The 19,145-nt window shown below is 38.5% G+C and overlaps 1 long non-coding RNA gene and 1 pseudogene across 1 annotated transcript in view; both read left to right on the top strand.

Moving 5' to 3' along the window:
• The first annotated feature begins 4,728 nt into the window (after positions 1-4,728).
• The window catches only part of LOC140614092 (uncharacterized), a 34,940-nt gene continuing 20,523 nt past the window's right edge, over positions 4,729-19,145 (top strand). Inside the window, exon 1 of the long non-coding RNA XR_012014991.1 lies at positions 4,729-4,779. This is a non-coding gene — a long non-coding RNA (uncharacterized lncRNA). The remainder of the gene's footprint in view (positions 4,780-19,145) is intronic.
• On the top strand, positions 12,013-15,437 carry LOC140613726 (peptidyl-prolyl cis-trans isomerase NIMA-interacting 4 pseudogene; annotated as a pseudogene).

The raw sequence follows: 19,145 nt of genomic DNA, 5'->3' as shown, positions 1-19,145 counted from the left end.
TCATAATTATTATTGTCATAATTAATAGAGATGTCTAACATACAGTTAAAGGATCTTGTGGTTACCTCTGCAAAGGTTGGCACTTATGTGGACCACCACCTAATATATCAGATAAATGATGAAAGGAATATATCAAAAATGTATCTGGGCCAATCTCTTTAGTTTGTACTTTAATGACCTGAAAGAACTTCTGAATGAACTGATTTATACCCCATATGTTTACAATTTTTATGCTTATTGTTGCTTCTTACAACTCACTTCCTCCTTCTGGATTTAATTTCCATCCTTTCCTTTTCAGTAGTTCTTTCTGCAATGGCTTATGATTGTTAATTCAGTCTGTCTGTTTTCATTTTCATTTTCAATTGCATAATGTTTTAGCTCAGTATAGAATTTTATTGACAATTATTGTTGGTTAACATGTTGGCAATATTCACTGTATTTTAGTTCACCTTGTTCCTTTTGAAATAACTGATTTCTGAATAATTGTTGTTTCCTTGTAGGTCATATATCTTCTCCCTCTTCTTCTTTTCAAGACTTTCTCACATTTTTATGCTCTGTAGTTCACTGACATAAAGGTATGACTCTATTTTGCTCAAGACTCATTGTACTTCTTACATCTGGGTTCACCTTTGGCAAGAGAACTAAAGAGTTTCATGTGCTTTATTCTCTCAAGTTAAAACTTGAGAATAAACTTTATTTAAATTTGGTGGCAATCTTTACCAAATGGGACTAAAGTTTCCGGAGACAAGGAACAGAGTTGAAATCCAGTTTTGGCATATGGACTTGGCTAACACTGTTTATCTTCCCACTACTAACACAAGCACCTGATGAATAAAATACAAGATCAGAAACACAAATCATATCTCTAAAAAAAGAAATGGCAATCCTTGGATGCTTGAAACAGAGAAGTAGTTTAAAATCAGAGAAACATGTTTGCAGCATGACATCATGATAACTTGGGCCTATGTAAAGTATATATTAGCACTGAGGCTCCTGCATCAAGCCAGAGCCCTATAAGGGCTGCTGTGGCAGGTTGTATTTTCCAAAGATGGCCAAAAGAATATTTCTCACTCCACGTGTTCTTATAGATACTTGCCCACCATCAAAAGGTGGAGTCTAATTCCTCTTCTCTTGAATCTCTTGTGTCTCACTTACAACTAACAGAATCCAGAAGTGATGTTGTGTGATTTCTGGGTCTAGGTCACAAAAGATGGTTTATCTTTCACTTTACTTGTTGGAACACTCATGCTGGAGGTCTGCACTGCCATGAGAGCTGTCCAACTGTACTCAGGCCATCAAGCTATGAGGAAGCTCAAATTATCCCATGTGGAGAGACCACATGGAGAAGCCCCAAAACTATACATAGAGAGAAATTCCTAGCCTACTCCCATCTGCTCCTGCTGACTCCATACTCCTACTTCACTTCTAGCTCTGGTCACTCTATGACTATCACCACTTGAAGGATATTGAGCCAGAACTGCCCAACAGAACCAGTATCAAATTTCTGACCCAGAGAGACCATGAGATGATAAAATGACTTTATTTTACTTTTATGTTCATTTTAAGCCACTTATGTTTTATAACAATTGGTTATACAGCAATAGCAACTGGTACCACTATTCTTTAGTAAAAAAAGTGACTAAAAGCATCCTTTCCACTGACTCATTGGAAATAGTTTCTTTTGAGAAATCAAAAATCTTGAGGGCTCTCTCCTGAGACTGTGAGCTATGAAGACCATTTAAATATGGACTATTGATTTTTTTTCATCACATGGTAATCATCTTTCAGAAAATAAAGCTAACATGGACTTAAAAAGAGCCAAGACTGGAGGGAAAAGGAGTCCCAAACACAATATTTGAGTACCTGGATCCAACTATGCCTGAATTTATAATTACATGAGTTCCCATATTTTGGGTTTTGCTTTAGTTTGTCTGAATTAAGTTTTTGTTACTTCTAATGAAAAGGATCCTGACAGTTATAACTCTACTATTCTAGATCAGTTTGTACCTAAGAGATAAGAAGTAGAAACAAGTTGTCCTGTGAGGTAGACTATTATGACAGTGGCTTATGAACCACACCTCCTGGATTCACGCTCTCTATTGTCACCTCCCACAATGAGTCTGGGTTCAACCATATGCGTACCTGATAAGTGCTTGCATTTTGGGGCTAGTCTGTATTTTGCATGGAAGTTCAGGATACTCTGCTGTACAGAGAGGCCATGTATAGAATTCTTAGAAGATGAGACATACAGAGATACCCCGTGTAGAAAAACACTGAGGCACCCCAGCCAAAGTCCTCTCTGAATGTAGCCACATGAGTGAAACAGCCAATACCATGTGGAACAGAAAAACTGCCCAGCTGAATACAGTCAACATGTAGAATCATGAGAAATAAAGATCGTTATCGTTTTAACCAACTAAGTTCTGGGGTAACTTATTAGGCAACAAAACAACTGAAATAGCCAAGGACGGAACACCCAGTCAGTAGGTCTTAAACAGTTGCCCAAGACAGAGTGCCAGCGATATTCATTCATTCATTCATTCATTCATTCACTCATTGTAGTATTTAATGAATGTCTACTATGTACTGGTCAATAAAAAATGTAGAGACCAGGAAAAAAAACCTACAAACAGAAAGAAAATGTGCACAATCACACTAGGTAAATAAAGGATTTTACTTCAGAATTTGATTTTTTTTTCAGAAGATTTAAAATGGTTTTGGTCTGTGAGGGAAATAATTTCTGACTAATCATTATTGAGAACCAAATTTTCCAGCATAGAAATGGAGCTTGGAGATATGTTTTAAGGCCACATCCTCCCATGGTATATTATAATTACCTATATTTATGGATAGATGAGTTACTTCAAGGTTTAATGGAAATATGCTTTCCTTGCAGTGAGTAACTAGTTATTATTTTCTGCTTTGAAATTTATTCCTTCGCTGGGGGCATCTGATTACTTGGATCTCACTTTTAGTTCCATCACTTGGTAGGTTTATGACCTTGGGGCAGTATTAACCATTCTAAGCTCTGATTTCTCCATTTATTAAAAGGCATAATACTATATACCTTATATAGTAAGCCCTAGACAAAATATTATTTTTATAATCCTAGATGATTTCTGGATCACCAACTCTTGTCTTAGGAAATTCATTTGCTTTTCTTTTATTTCAAAGAAAACAGTGCTCATCGTTGCTTCCTAAGAGGCAAAAACCAGTATGCCTTCTTAGTATTAACTAACTTCATCCCTCCTTTTCACTCCATGCTTTGGGAAATTAAAGATTTTAGTAAAAGGTTAAACTTGAGAAAATGTATCAATGTATTAAATGGTTTTTGTACCCATTACCTTATTATAGGATATTTGAAGGAGTCGGTGAAATATCTGAATATGCTTAGTTTTATAATGGAATGGGGAAGCAGGGAAAAAGAACTGGGCTCATCTTTTTTCATTTTGGAGTAACACATAAAGGTATAATTGACAGAGGAGGGAGCTTTGCTTTCAAGGGATTCAGGTTTGAGGAGTGAATAGTAAATTCTAGCCAAGCTGGGAAGCTTTGGGAGGTTCAAATTTGCACAAAGTAGAAAGCCTCTATGTACCAAGAACATGGAAATCATGGCCAAGTTTAGATTTGGATTTTGCCACAGCTCTGCTTTGCTTTAACCTCCTGATCTGGCCAATTCATATCCTCATGTTTGAGCACTTGAGGATATGGTATGTACTATCCTGTGATACCGTGTGCATTTGAATTATATTCTTACTCTTTAGAATGACAATGATAATTCTAATTATAGAACTGCATAAAGTAGCTCAAGGTAGGTATGAGCTGGAAAAATATTTGTGACTCTTTAGCATCATATTATATTCTTCCTCAACTGCTGGAATACTGAAAAATTGGCACAGGTCAGGTATCTGTGGGAGGCCTCAGAAGCTTTGAATTTGGGATCTCATGCTAGGTTTTCTGCAGGGTCTCTACTTGAAGATATTGGTAATGATGAACACATACACACATACGCACACACATTATGGCTGTGATGACTTAATTCCTTCCTTACAACTCTTTAATTCTGTTCATAGCAGCACTGACAAAAAGTCTAGCTCTTAGCAGAGCATAAAGCCAGGGGGATTGATTGAGAGGGTTCTTCTGTTAACTAACCTTAAAACATCCCTGCATATACCTAAAGCAGTTCATGAAGCTTTGCCCTCAGGAGTACTTGTGGGTTTGTGGGTGGGTTTGCTGATATTGTGGATATGCCTCACCCACATGGCCTCTTTCTTCACTTCCCTGGAAATGTAGCATTAAAGACAGTGTGACACGGGTCACTGCTGGTTGGCAAGTGAGAAGAGGAGGTGCTATCAATACCCCGTATAATGGAACTGGGTAGTTTGGATTTCAGAGGAAGATATTCCTTCCCTCCCCCCTCCCTCTCTCCTCCTTCCCTTATTCCCTTTCTCCCTCCCTCTTTGTCCCTTCTCCCACTTCTTACCTCCTTTATTTTCTACATATTTACTCACACTTCCTCTGTTTCTGACACTGTTGCTCAGGGCTTCAGTTATAAAGTAGTTTTCCTTTATTAGCAGTCTGGCTTTCTGCGGTTTTGTTCCCACGCTAACCATGGTGGGAAAGCCGGTCAGCCTCCTTTTGACGTCACAATGCTTGCAACATTCCTCTCGCGTCATCGCATCACGTAGACATTTTATCACAAGAAGGGTGAGTGCAGTACAGTAAGTAATTTTGAGAGAGAGGGAGACCATATTCATATCTTTGTCATGGTATAGTTCTGTAAGTGTTCTATTTTATTTATTTTTAAAGTTTTTTTTAAAGATTTTATTTATTTATTCGAGAGAGAGAGAGAGAGAAGCACAGACACAGGCAGAGGGAGAAGCAGGCTCCATTCCATGCAGGGAGCCTGACGTGAGACTCGATCCCGGGTCTCCAGGACCACACCCGGGATTGAAGGCCGTGTTAAACCACTGAGCCACCCGGGCTGCCCAACTTTCAAAGATTTTATTTATTTATTCATGAGAGGCACAGAGAGAGAGGCAGAGACATAGGCAGAGGGAGAAGCAGGCTCCCTGGTGGGAGCCCTATTTGGGACTGATCCCAGGACCCCAGGATCAGTACCTGAGCTAAAGGCCACCACTCTGCCACTGAGCCACCCAGGTGCCCCATAAGTCTTCTGTCTTATTATTAGTTTTTGTGTTTATTCTCTTACTGTGCCTCATTTATAAGTGAAAGAAAAAAAATACAGTATGTATAGGGTTCAGGTACTATTTGCAGGTTTTTGATATCCACTGGGGGTCTTGGAAGTTATTCCTCTATGGATATACAGTGACTGTTGTAGTGGGAACAAGCTCTAGCAGAGGAAGGTGAATATTAAAACCAGTAATTCCAATAAAGTGGGATTATCATTATGGCAAGGGAAGGAGAAGTACTGTTTTTCATTTGGCCAGAGCATTTGTGTTTTCCACCCTGAAGGCATTCTTCACAGTGTGTCTAAAGCTTCTGTCTGCCTTTCTGGACTATGCTTCCCTAGAAGGTCTCATTTAGCTTGATATCGCCATACCCAGCCCAATGCCTGGCATTTGCAGCCTAATAAGAATTTTTTGAATGAATAAGTGCTCTATGAATATTGTTGAACAAATATTTTATTCATTTTTTTTATATCTGTAGTCCTGACTTATGGTTGGTACATGATAAATATTGGCCAATGAAATGATAGTCATCTCTTTTTATAATGTGGTTTTATTTATTTATTTATTTATTTATTTATTTTTAAAGTAATCTCTATGCCCGATGTGGGGCATGAATTCATGACCGTGAGATCAAGAGTCACATGCTCTAGTGACCCAGCCATGTAGGCGCCCCCTAGTCAATGAAATACTATGACTAATGAAATCAATAGTCATAGTGTTGTGAACAGCAATTGTGGGGAAAACACATTGATTAGGATGGAAGGGACATGGGGATTACGACCTATTTCTGCCATGTACTAAGCTGTCGTTACTGGAGCTAAATACAACCACTCTCTCTTGGTTCTGATTCCTCATTTGTAAGGTGAATGTAACAGTGCCTGTCCTGCCTCCTTTGCACGTTGGTCATCAGCGTCAAATGGCATAATGTAAGTGAAATGCTGTGAAGCACTGTACACATTTCATTGTTCAGTGCCTGCTTTGCTCGCTGCAAGAAAGGGAGAGACTTTCAGTACAAATAAGAGAACAGCATCACTTTTCTTTGAGAAGCTCTTGGAAGGTAGAATGCTTTCCATTTTAAATACCATGCTCCATGCTATGTTTTTTGCTTTTACAAATCCTTTCTCAACCTCCTCCTTCCCTAAATATCAAAAGAAACAGCATCATTCTTTTGTACTTTTTCCCTTGGCATTTTATATTGAAAGATATCAAACTTACAGAAAAGTTGAAAAAACATTGTAGTAAATACCTTATACCTTTAATCTAGATCACCAGTTAATCATTTGCCACATTTTCATACTCTCTTCTGTCCATCTCTGAGTATGTGTGTGTATCAATATTTATGTATAAGAATAAGTTTCACACAGCATAATATTTCACCTCTAAATATTTCAGTGTAACATCCCTGTATAAACACCATATGATTATCACACTCAAGAAAAGTAATTTAGATAAATTAATTAGATATCATTAAATAATGTATGGCCCATAATCAAATTTGTATATTTATCCCAATATGTACTTTATGGCTGTTTTTGTGTTTTATTTATTTTTTATTTTTTTATTTTTTTAATTTATGATAGTCACACACACACACACACAGAGAGGCAGAGACACAGGCAGAGGGAGAAGCAGGCTCCATGCACCGGGAGCCCGACGTGGGATTCAGTCCCGGGTCTCCAGGATTGTGCCCTGGGCCAAAGGCAGGCGCTAAACCACTTTGCCACCCAGGGATCCCTGTTTTTGTGTTTTAAACCAAGGATCATGCACTCATGCAGTGAACTTATTAATTTTGCTCCTTAATGATCTCCCTCCCACTCCTCCCTTTTTAAAATAATGTTTTCAGAGTCCAGGCTAATGTCCCTGAATTTGGATTCATCTCATTTTTTCCTTAGGATTATATCCATGTTAAATGTTTTTGGCAAGAGTAATTCAAAGCTTTGAGGTCTTCTTGGTGCATGTCAACAAGAAGCATACATCAGTTTGTCCCATTATTGAAGATGTTAAATTTGATTACAGCCTAAGTTTGGTTAGATGTTTTCTCCTTGATTTCTTCCTTGTAAAGGTCACTCTTCTTCAATGTAGTCAACCAGTGATCTATAGAATGATACTCTGGGACTAAGATACCTTGTTCATCTTCAATCTTTTACTCAATGGTTTTATTCTTATAAGAGTGGATACAAATACCCTTATTTGTTATTGACAAATGGATGAGGAAATAATAGAACATTGACTTTATAAGTCTTGATGGTCAGTGTGAGAAGAGAAGTAAGTAGTAAGACTTTGAGACAAACAAAGTGGTCCATGGATGGAAGGAGGCAACACGACAGCATGAGGACCCATGTAAGATAGAGGCTAAAATGTTGTGGGACATGACAGTCCTTCCCGACTTTGGAAACTTGGTCTGTGGTCAGCTTTGGTGGAGACCATTTATTGTATTTTATTTATGGCTTCTAAATCAGAAGTGACTTTCCTGGTGATAAAACTTGAGTTTGAAGGTTGTAGTACTGGCCAGATAGGGTAAGACTGAATCCTGGAAACTAAATAGTAAAACAGGGAGAGTGTGATGCTAATGTGTAATTGCCCTGCCATCCAGATAGGTAGGATATCAGAGGAGAGGAAGCAGGCTTCAAGTGAAAACTGTGTTTAGGCATGAAGATTTCATAAGCTGTGAGGACGCTGGTGTGTGTGGGTAGGGAAGATAATGGAGGTGTCTGAGAACTGGTGATACTTGGACACCAGGAAGGCAGATAGACAACAGATGTCAAAAGCAACCAGCAGCAGGTAGTATAGTCTTCAGGTGGTCCCCAATCCCAGAGTTTAAGATAGACAGAATAAATCAGAAATAGTAAAAAACCAAGGGGCTCATAGCTAAAGAATGATGGCCTCAAAGGCAGTATTATTGGGAATCTGCTTTCCTACACACTTTATGCACCATGAGGAGGCCATTTTCCTCATTTTATTAATGTGGAAACAGCCACCGAGAAGTTGAGAATTATCCAAGACCACAGAATGGCAGACAAAGGATTCAAATGCAGTTTGACTTCAAATCTAGGACACTTAAATCATAATTGGTTGTATTATGGTTCCTGGGCACAAAGATCTTAGAATCTGGAGAAAAATATGCTTATATCTAAGAAAACTATAGTGGGATTGATTGCTGAAGGATGATAGAACTAGAGACCCTGGAGACTAAGAAACCTGAATCTCACTTGACTTTGAAGAGTCAAAGGCTACTGTTCACTTGAGTATCCAGTACAAGACTCTTGGCTGCCCTCTGCCCCCAATAAATAATGGTATTTTGATAGGAAAAACCAGAGGATGTGGCTGGTGAAACGAATCCAGTCAGATCAGCACTGATGCACATCTCTTGTTCATGGCAGGGCTCTACAGCCAAAGCGTCAGGAGTGGAAAATCAGGGTGAGGGGAAAGGCAGGGAGTAGTCTGAGAGGTAAAATAGGAATAGAGTGGAGGTCTGAAGGATCTGGATGGGCTGGGAGGTGTGTGTTGCTCCTCAGGTTCTAGTTTTTGTGGCACTAAATATAAAGGATCACAGGTCTGGTTGATTTGGAAAGGTGGTAAGTCAAATGGGCCCCTGATCTTGACAGTCTGTATATTATGCTTCAGAGGAGTTATCACATTCATTCATCCTTTCCTCTACAAATCCATTCATTTATTTATTCATTAATTCATTCAGTTAATATTAAATGGGCACCTAATATTTAAATCAAGCTCTGTGCAAGCCTCTAGGCTTGCAGTGATGAAAATAATGAGGTCTCATGCCCCAGTCCTCATGAGCTTATAGTAGTATAGTGTAGTAAGGGAGGTAGATTTAGTCACATAACAGGAACAAAACTGAAACTACAATTGTGGCAAGTTAGAAAACAGGAATTTAAACCTCTGTATTTATTCAAAATTTAGAGGCAATCTTTATATGATGCATGGTTATTCTACATACCACTAAGAAAAAAATCATCCACAATGGAAACCCTAGAAGGGAATGCCACATTAAGCTGGGGTACCAAAGGCTGTTCTGCTCAATAAAAGGGAAAATAAGGAAAAACTGATCTCACAGTAAGGGACAACAAGGAAACTTGCTGGTCTCAACCTTGACACAGGGTGGTAGGGGGAAAATAAAACTCCCCTAAGAATTCTGATGCCAAGTCAGTACTTCAGGGTTTTCAATCTGAATTCATGTTAGTACTATGTCCAAAAAACTCAAGCAGAGAGTTTAAAGGAATTTTAGGTTGGTAGTTCCCTGAGATGACTGGTAGAAGCAAGTGCAAAATCTTTCTGGAAGAATTTGACTTTAGCTGAGCCAGCAGTGACTGGGGGACTCCATTTACTTATAGGACATACTTTCATGCTTCAAGGGGAAGAAACATGCATCATTGAGTTGATGAAACTTGGTCATCAGGGAAGTATGGGTGGCTTTCCTGATACACTGATGCTTGGACTGACATTGAGATCTGAAGGATGCAAAAGCTTTAACTTGGGGAGGAGGTTGGGGAGAACACTCTAGTTGGAGGCATAAGTACATGCTAAGGGTCTGTAGAGGGGGAGGTACAGAGAGGTCTGGTATGTTGGAGCGGTAAAGGAGGGAGTTTGGTGCTGGGCAAGGCTAGAAGGCAGGGCTCAGGTGAGGGTGTGCAGGACTGTATAAGCTACATGGAGGACTTTGTCCAGATTTTAAGAGAAATGAGGAGCCTAAAAGGTTTTTGGGGGGATGCCTGGGTGGCTCAGTGGTTGTATCTGCCTTTGGCTCAGGTTCTGATCCCAGGGTCCTGGGGTCGAGTCCCGTATTGGGCTCCCTGCAGGCAGCCTGTTTCTTCCTCTGCCTATGTCTCTGCCTCTCTCTCTCTGTGTCTCTCATGAATAAATAAATAAAATCTTAAAAAAATAAAAGGTTTTTTTGGAAGGAAGGTTGATAGGATCATATATGAATTTAGAAACAATGGTTTTTTGGTTGCAGTAGGGAAAATATGTTGAGGGTAGATAGAAGCCTGGTGAGTGGTGCTCATAGTCTAACCTTGAGACACGACACTTTACTTTGCAGAAAAGATATCTCAGAAAGACTGAGACCCACTTTGGACTTTACTGTCTGAAAGATAATCCTTAGACATGGCAGTTCAGAGACTGTCACCATGCCAGAAGGTCTGCAGGTTGATGGGGGTATTCTAGAGTCTAAAGGTGGTAGTTTGGCTTTCTCATAATATAGCTTTTAACACATTACTTGCCTTTTTTTTTTTTTTTTTTGGTTCCTAAATGAGCTGCCCTAAAGCTACCTATTTAAAGAGATTTTAACAGTGCAGGTGATAATGCTTTTCTTAAATCTCATCTGTCTTATTTTTTAGTAATAATCTGCTGCTGTTCAATAAGTAGGACTTGTTCTACACTAAGAAAAAGCAGGGTGTGGTCTCAGTGCTTGCATGTGCAATTGGTCTTTTTGCAGACGCTCCGTCTCTGGCTTTTTCTGAAGAGTATTTTATCTGTAAGCTCTAAATGTAATGTTAGAAAAGAGTGACTTCAAACACCTATAAGAGATTTAAAATGTGCCTTTTGTTTTTAAGAGTTGCTTTATAAATAAGCATAAAATTATTTTTAAATATACATTAACAGTATCATGTAGTACATAGTGGAGATTTACTTAGTGAAATTATTTTTTTCCCATTTTCTTTTTAAGTTGCTTCCTTCCCTCCATTACCTAGCGTTCCCAGACCATAACTCTGTACCACTCCCTGCCAGTAACCCATTAAATTTATTTTTCCTGTTTAAATAAAACTTACATTGTGCTAATATGAGCTGGGCATGTTCTAAGCACTTGACACACTTTAGAAATTTGGTGAATCCCATTGATTTTTCTCACAAAACAATAAAAAAATGCATAACATAAAATATATAGGATTATAAAGTAATCAATTGTATTAAAATTAAGTTATCAAATCTTAAAAATATCACCATACATATGATACTTAATACATTAAATAGACCTAGCGTTAGGTCAGTTGTCATATTTCAAAGTAATGAATATAAATGATATTTTGAGATATTTGTAATATCTCTGATGTGACATGAAAATATCTATAACACAATCATATGTACTGCAAATAACATTGAGGTTTGTTGCCTACATTTATAATTGAAGTGCTAAGCTTTAGTTTGATGTGAAAATAAAGGTATAATTTTTTTTCTACCAAGTTTGTGCATCAAACACTAGGTTAAGATAACACTTTTTGGTGGAGGAATTCCATGTCTGCTAAGTGAACAAAGAGTATTGAATTCTGCATGTTCAAAGCTCATTAGAATATAGTTCAGTATTCAGGGAAACCATGGTTTATGTTTACCCTATTGGTACAGGAACAAATAGGAATTGCAAAGGGTATAGGGAGCATGTATGCTCCCACAAAGAACATCCTGTAATGGGATATAGTGGAATCTCCACATGGTGCTAACTTGACTCTGGGTAGCAAGATTGGTTTAAAATAATATGAAATACAGAGCACTTGGTTGGCTCAGTTGGTAGAACATATGACTCTTGATCTCAGGGTCGTGAATTTGAGCCCTATGTTGGGGGTAGAGTTTACTTAAAAAAAAAAAAAAGAATAGATTTGAAAAAAATATTGTGAAATAAAGGAAGAAAAAAATCCTGAAAAAATATTGGTAGAATTAATTTCAAGTACAAAATATAAGCAAATTGAATTCTCACAGACTGGAAATATTTTTCATATACTTCAAACAAATCTGAAGATGTCAGTGCCTTTATATCACACATTTAAAAAAAAATGCCACTCTGGAGTTGAGAGGTCAGACACAAGTTTCAAAGATGCCACGCAAAGGAAAAAGCAGTTCCAGGAAAGAGGGAATAAGTTCCAGGGGTGATAGTTCTGACAAGAAGACTCAAGACCCAAAGGTGGTGGCAATGCAGTAAAGGTCAGACACATTCTGTGGGGAAAAATGTGTGAAAATCATGGAAGCCATGGATAAGTTAAAGTCTAGAATGAGATTCAATGAAGTGAAGATATAGTGAAGATAAAGCCAGGGCACTTGGGTTGGATGACCAGAGGTTCTATGATGGGACCATTTCAAGAAGCAGCATTGGCCTTGCCTGTAAGTGGGCTGGATAAGCCTGTGTTTACAGACCCTCCAGTTAGGATGAAATGTGGATATTATTATGGTTGGAGGGAGAAAATAAAATTGTTCAAAAGACTGAAAAAAAATGCCACTGTGGGAGGTTCAGATTTCAGCCTTGATGCAGGAGGTAGGTTTGTTCTGTCAGGCGAAAAGCTGATGATAGTGGTAGAGAGAGCAATGTAATCCTCTTCTAGGTAGGGCAACTCCACTTCATTTCTATCTGAGAAATGGACCCTTCACATCCTTTGATTCTATTGTAAAGAAGACTTAGCCTCAAATCACCCACTTGATGTTTTAGACATAGATTTTGTCTAGTCACTGGAGAAGCCCTACAACTATGCTCTAAACAATGGCTTTCAAACTTTTGTGACTACAGTACCCAATAAAAAAATACAGTTTATCTTGAGAGCCAGTATCCATACACTCACATAAATGATGCAGACTTCATGAAACAACACTGACTTTTACCATGTGGAATGAGCAGATATTTATTTTCTGTTTCAGCTCATTTTATTTTATTACTTTTTTTCTATTTATGCCAGATACTTCATAGAGTTAAAGTTCCTACTTGTTTCCAAAAGGCATTTAAAATAACAGTTCTGGGATGCTTGGGTGGCTCAGTGGTTGAGCGTCATCTGCCTTTGGCCTGGGGCATGATCCTAGAGTCCCGGGATCAAGTCCCACATCGGGCTCCCTGCATGGACCCTACTTCTCTCTCTGCCTGTGTCTCTGCCTTTCTGTGTGTATCTCATGAATAAATAAATAAAATATTAAAAAAATAAATAAAATCACAGCTCCTGTGAAATGTACAGGCATTTAAGGGGCTATTTGCTAGATGAATTTTTTCTAAAGACCTTTTTGGAGCAGTGATTTTCATATCAAGGGTTGGGATATTAATAAAAATTAAAAACAGAGACACATATACATGTATAAATATATTTCATACATATTATATACATATAAATGTGTATATGTACATACACACAAATACATTCATACACACACCTTTTTTCTGTTGATTTCAGTCAAGAATTGAAGGCCACTATCTGAGACTATAATTACTGAGTTTCTTCAGTAATATAGAAGTAAAAATAATAAAATGTGACTCTGATCTTTTCCTTGCATGTCTGAGGCCTGACATGTTGGCCTGTACCCTCAAAGCCGGTCAGGACCTGTGCTCCTTCAGGCATCCCTTCTTTTAGCAACATCACCAACCTCTCCACCTTTCTCAGGAGGCCTCCTTACCTGCGCCACATGATCCTATGCAACTGCTGCCCGTGTATTTGTGGCTGCATTCCTTGACAGTTCTTCCCTGCTACAGCAGTACTGGTAGCCTTGGAAAGCTGAGGAACAACTCAGGACACTTTTTAATTTCTGGCAAGGTTGTGCTTGGTTGGATAATAGCACAGCAAAGGCAACATGAAGGAAGTTGATGGGGGATGCCTGGACTTTAGCTCACAGGAACTCCAGTTTTGATAGCACATTGGAGATCTCACTTGACCCTTCTTGCTGTTAACTTTTCTGTGACTATTTTCTCTCTTCCTTTGTGGGTAGGAAATGTTCTGTTAGGGAAACTAGCCTAAGTACTAAAAGATTGTCACAAAATTGTTTTACTATCTTTTTAAAAAAATATTTTATTTATTTATTCATGAGAGACACAGAAAGAGAGGCAGAGGGAGAAATGGGGTCCATGCAGGGAGCCCAATGTGGGACTTGATCCTGGGAATCCAGGATCAGGCCCTGAGCCAAAGGCAGATGCTCAACCACAGAGCCACCCAGACATCCGTACTATCTTCTTTTTTATTGTATCAGGTGACTCCCCAAAGACACTATTCTGTTGATATGGCAACCCTCCATATTAGGGAATGGAGAAAGGGGGAGCATCAGGGACTTGTGGGCAGATGGGACATTTTGAGGTCTGTGAAGGATGAGTTTTCAAGTTTGTGGGTTAGGAACACTTTTTTATAATGTGTTACTCCTAACAGTCTGGTCTCTGTAGCTGAACAGCATCGTTTGGCTTCTATCTGTCTGTCTAAAAATATATTCATGCTTATTTAATATTTAGGTAGATTTTTAAAATGCTCACTGAATCTTTCCTTCATTCCTTTATTTTATTTTATTTTTTATTTTTTAATGGATTTTTAAAAATTTTTAAAATTTATTTATGATAGTCACAGAGGGAGAGAGAGAGGCAGAGACATAGGCAGAGGGAGAAGCAGGCTCCATGCACCGGGAGCCCGATGTGGGATTCGATCTCGGGTCTCCAGGATCGCGCCCTGGGCCAAAGGCAGGCGCCAAACCGCTGCACCACCCAGGGATCCCTCATTCCTTTATTTTACCCAATTTATCAGAATCTCCTAGATGTTCATGGCAAATCTTTTTCTCTTTTGTTTTTTTAGATTTTCCTCCTTTATTTATTTTAGAGAGGGAGAGAGACAGTACAAGTGGGGGCGGGGGAGGAGCAGAGGAAGAGGGACAAGCAGACTCTGCACTGAGTGTGGGGCTTGACTTGGGGCTCAAACCCACAACCCTGAGATCATGTCCTGAGCTAAAATCAAGAGTCAGAGGCTTACCTGACTGAGCCACCCAGGTGTCCCCTTGGCAAACCTTCCTACATTGCTTCTTTCTCATGGCCCATGCCCTTGCAAGCATGCTTCTTAGACAGTTACTCTAACAAATGAAACTATTTTTTCAAAAGTTATCAAAACTTTAAAATGACTAAATTTATTTTTGATTATGGAAAATTTCAGAAATATACAAGAGTAATGAGATTAGTATAATGAACTTGTTCATTAGCCAGCTACAATAGTCATCAACATATTGCCATGCTTGGTTTCTTCATCCTCCCTATTCCCATGTCTTTTTTTCTTAATTCACATTCTCTTGACTTCTTTGAAGTGCTTAATTTAACTAAACAGCCCTTTTTCCTTCAAATGGACTCTTCCCTTAGCTTCTGAGAATTTACAGTCCTCTGGACCTTTTCTTATGTGTTGGATTATTTCTTCTTAATTAGAAAATGCTAAAGAGTCATTCTGGAGAGGTGTCTTCTCTTATGAAAATGTGCAGAATTTAAAAGTACAGATCACTTATGCTTTTCAGGCCGAACTCTGGGAATAAAGATTGGATCACCCTGAGCAGATACAGAGGAGTCAGGAAAGTAGAGAAGGTAGGAATTAGGAAGATAGAGCCCAGTGTGGGCTGTTGGCACCTGGGAAGACGATGTGGAGGAAAAAGACTTTCTCCTTATTAGTGAAGAGTTCTCTAAATTTTCTGAACTCTCATGAAAGAGTTTATGCCATTTGGTCACATCTGTTAAAGCTAAACGAATGCCCACACAATGACCCAGTAATTCCAATTTTATCTAGCAGAAAAATTAGGGCACATATCTACAAAAAGATATACAAGGATGTTCACAGAAGTTTTATTCAGCATCCTAAGTACTTGCATCAGCCCAAATGTCTGTCAATAGGAAAACGGATAAACAAAATACAGTATATTCAAGCAGTGGAATTCTGTTCCTTATAAAAAGAAATACTGATGCATGATGCAATCTGGATTAATCACCAACACAAAGTGTATACTATGGAGATTCCATTTAGGTGAGTTTCAATAATAGGCAAAAGTCATCTGTAGTGTTAGATTCACAGTTCATTCTGGTAGAGATGGTATTGACTGAGAAAGGGGTAAGAGGGAGTCATCTCAGGTGTTGAAATGTTCTCTATTTTGATCTGGTGGTGGATATACAAATACATTAATTTTGCCTATTCTTCCACATAATTTAAGTAGAATCATCTAGGGTATATCCCCCAATATTTCTTTTTTATATCAATTTTTAAATTTACATTTTATTTAGTTAACATATAGTGTAATATTGGCTTCAGGGATAGTATTTAATGATTCATCACTTACATATAATACCCAGTTGTTCATAATGATGAGTATTCTCTTTAAAGCCCATCACCCATTTATCCCATATTCCCTACCAATCTCCTCTCTAGCAACCCTCAGTTTGTTCTCAATTGTTTTTTCTTTTTCAAGATTTTATTTATTTATTTGAGAAAGAGAGAGAGAGCGAGAGCGAGCACACAAGCAGGGACAGTGGCAGAAGGAGAGGGAGAAGCAGGCTGAGAGGGAGCCTGATGTAGGTCTCAATTCTAGGACCCCAGGATCATGACCTGAGCCAAAGGTCATGCTTAAACAACTAAGCCACCCAGGTGCCCTTGTTCTCTATTAAGAGTCTCTTATGGTTTGCCACCTTTTTTTCCCTTCCCCCTTCCCCTATGGTCATTTGTTTTGTTTCTTAAATTCCACATGAGTGAAATCATATGGCATTTGTCTCTCTCTGACTGACTTATTTCACTTAGCATCATAGACTCTAGCTCCTTCCACATTGTTGCATATTTCATTCTTTTTGATGGTTGAGTAATATTCTATTGTATATGTATACCACACCTTCTTTATCCATTCATCAGTTGATGGACATTTGGGTTCTTTCCATAATTTGGTTATTGTTGATAGTGCTGCTATGAACATTAGGGTGCATGTGCCCCTTCAACCAAGTATGTTTTTATCCTTTGGGTAAATATCTAGTTGTGCAACAGCTGGATCATTGGATAGCTCTATTTTTCACTTTTTAAGAAACCTCCATACTGTTTTTCAGAGTGGCTACACCAATTTGCATTCATGCAGAGTGTATTCTTTGATCACGGAAGTCAGAACTTTACCTGGGATGTGGTTATACAGATGGACACATGTAAAAAATCATGTTTGTAAACTTAAAACTCTATATGTATCTTAGAATGTAAGTTTTTTTTTTTAATGTTTCTATTGTCAGGGTTGTAGCTGGCAATTAATGTTATTGTCAGTCTCTGAAGATAAGGCCTTATGCTCCAAGTTCTCCAGAGCAACTAGTCAGTTTACATCCTGATCTTCTTTATCTCACCTGAATCTTCCCCTCAGTAAGTCAGAGAGGTGGGACTTACAGGTTGTGGCTCAGGCGGAAACAGGACATTGATGTAACAGAACTAGTTCTCCATTGAAAGTCCTGCCATTTCTATTCATTTGCAAAGTCTTTCATGATGGCCCTCTGTGACATCTCATCTAGACTTTAATAGCCACCTTCACAAGAGCCACAACTGCAGAGGCTGCAGGCAGAACTGCAGACAGTCATTGCCTGCTTAATGGCCTCCCAAAGGCAAACACTTTTTTACCACCCTGGAAGCCAATTTCAGTGCTCAACCCACTATTTTTATTCTGCTATTCTCACCTCTAGTGACATTATTGTGGGGGTTTTCACTTATTGGTACTTACAAATGGTCATTTGGATGAAATGTGACTGTCTCTGCACAGAAGTTTGAACTGGCTGGTTTGTAAGGCAGCATCTTCTCATGTGCACACAACAGAAAGCTTGTCGCAGAAATATATCCTGAGTATTGGTCCAGGTGTTTTGTTTATCAAGTGTGTTACTGGGAAGGGACAAGACAGTAGCTTCATTTATTTATGTAGGAACTGGAATTCTTCCCTCATAGGTCATAGGAAGACCATAGGCAATGACCCCCTTCCTGTTATCTACCTGCCTAGCTACTTAATGGAATCATTAATATTTATGGAAACACTTTTCTTACTTGCAAATTATATATTTAATAATGTTTTTAACAAGTAATAGAAGAATATGGTCTTAAAAAATCACATAGAATGAGTTTGTCCGATGAAAAGTTACTCTCTTTCCTGCTCTTGACCTTTGTGCCTGTCTTTTCTTTTTTAGGACAACCATGGTGACTGGTTTCTTATGCAGCCTTCCACAAATAGTCCCAGTATATACAAGCATCTCTATATCACTGCCCTTAGTCATGATTATTTCAGTAATCTAAGTTTATCAGCTTAATTGAAGTATGTATGTAAAGATACTTTATCAGTGAATATAAACCAGCACTTGAAAACCTGCTAAAGTCATTCTTAAACTTCAAATGTATTAGCTTTTTCCATCCATACTGATTTTTCTCTTTGTTCTAAAAAAAGGTCATTGAGTAGACAGGAAATTACTTGCCAGACTTTGAGTGATCCAAACCTTCATTGCAGGCCCTACAGGGAGAATATGCCCAGCATGGAACTCAGCATAGTCTAGATTTCCTGGAGGTTAAACATTACTACCTTAGATAGAATTAAGTGGTAGCTGAGGATGAAAGTGAATGGTAAAAAATGGAAGAATAACCTTTTTCCAAACTCTAGAATACCAATTCTTCTTAAAAACTCTTTCATGTAACTGGGCAGTCCTTTTTTGACTGCTCTCTGTGAACTCATCAACTCTGTTAGCTTCTTTCTTCTTCTGCTTCTTCTTCTTCTTCTTCTTCTTCTTCTTCTTCTTCTTCTTCTTCTTCTTAAGATTTTATTTATTTATTTATTCATGAGACACACATACACACACACACACACACATACACACAGAGAGAGGCAGAGACACAGGCAGAAGGAGAAGCAGGCTCCACACAGGGAGCTCAATGTGGGATTTGATCCTGGAACTCCAGGATCATGCACTGGGCCAAAAGCAGGTGCTAAACCACTGAGCCACCCAGGGATCCCTTCTGTTAGCTTCTTAAACACATCATAGCTGACCTGCATAATAACTCTGCCAGGTATTTATTTTTTTTCTCATTGCCAATTTACAGAAGAAAGATTTTATAGAAAGAGTTTCTGTTCATTGTCACAGAGCTAGAATATAATTTAAGCTGAGTTAGGGTCTGAATCCTGGTTGTCTTTATCCCAAAACTCATTTCTTCCTACTTGATGCTGACATTCATGCATAACTTTACCAGTTTCCAAAGCAAC

The sequence above is a fragment of the Canis lupus genome, chromosome 22, assembly GCF_048164855.1.
Source record: "Canis lupus baileyi chromosome 22, mCanLup2.hap1, whole genome shotgun sequence".
Classification (NCBI taxonomy): domain Eukaryota; kingdom Metazoa; phylum Chordata; class Mammalia; order Carnivora; family Canidae; genus Canis; species Canis lupus.
This window is presented reverse-complemented; position numbering and strand designations above follow the sequence as displayed.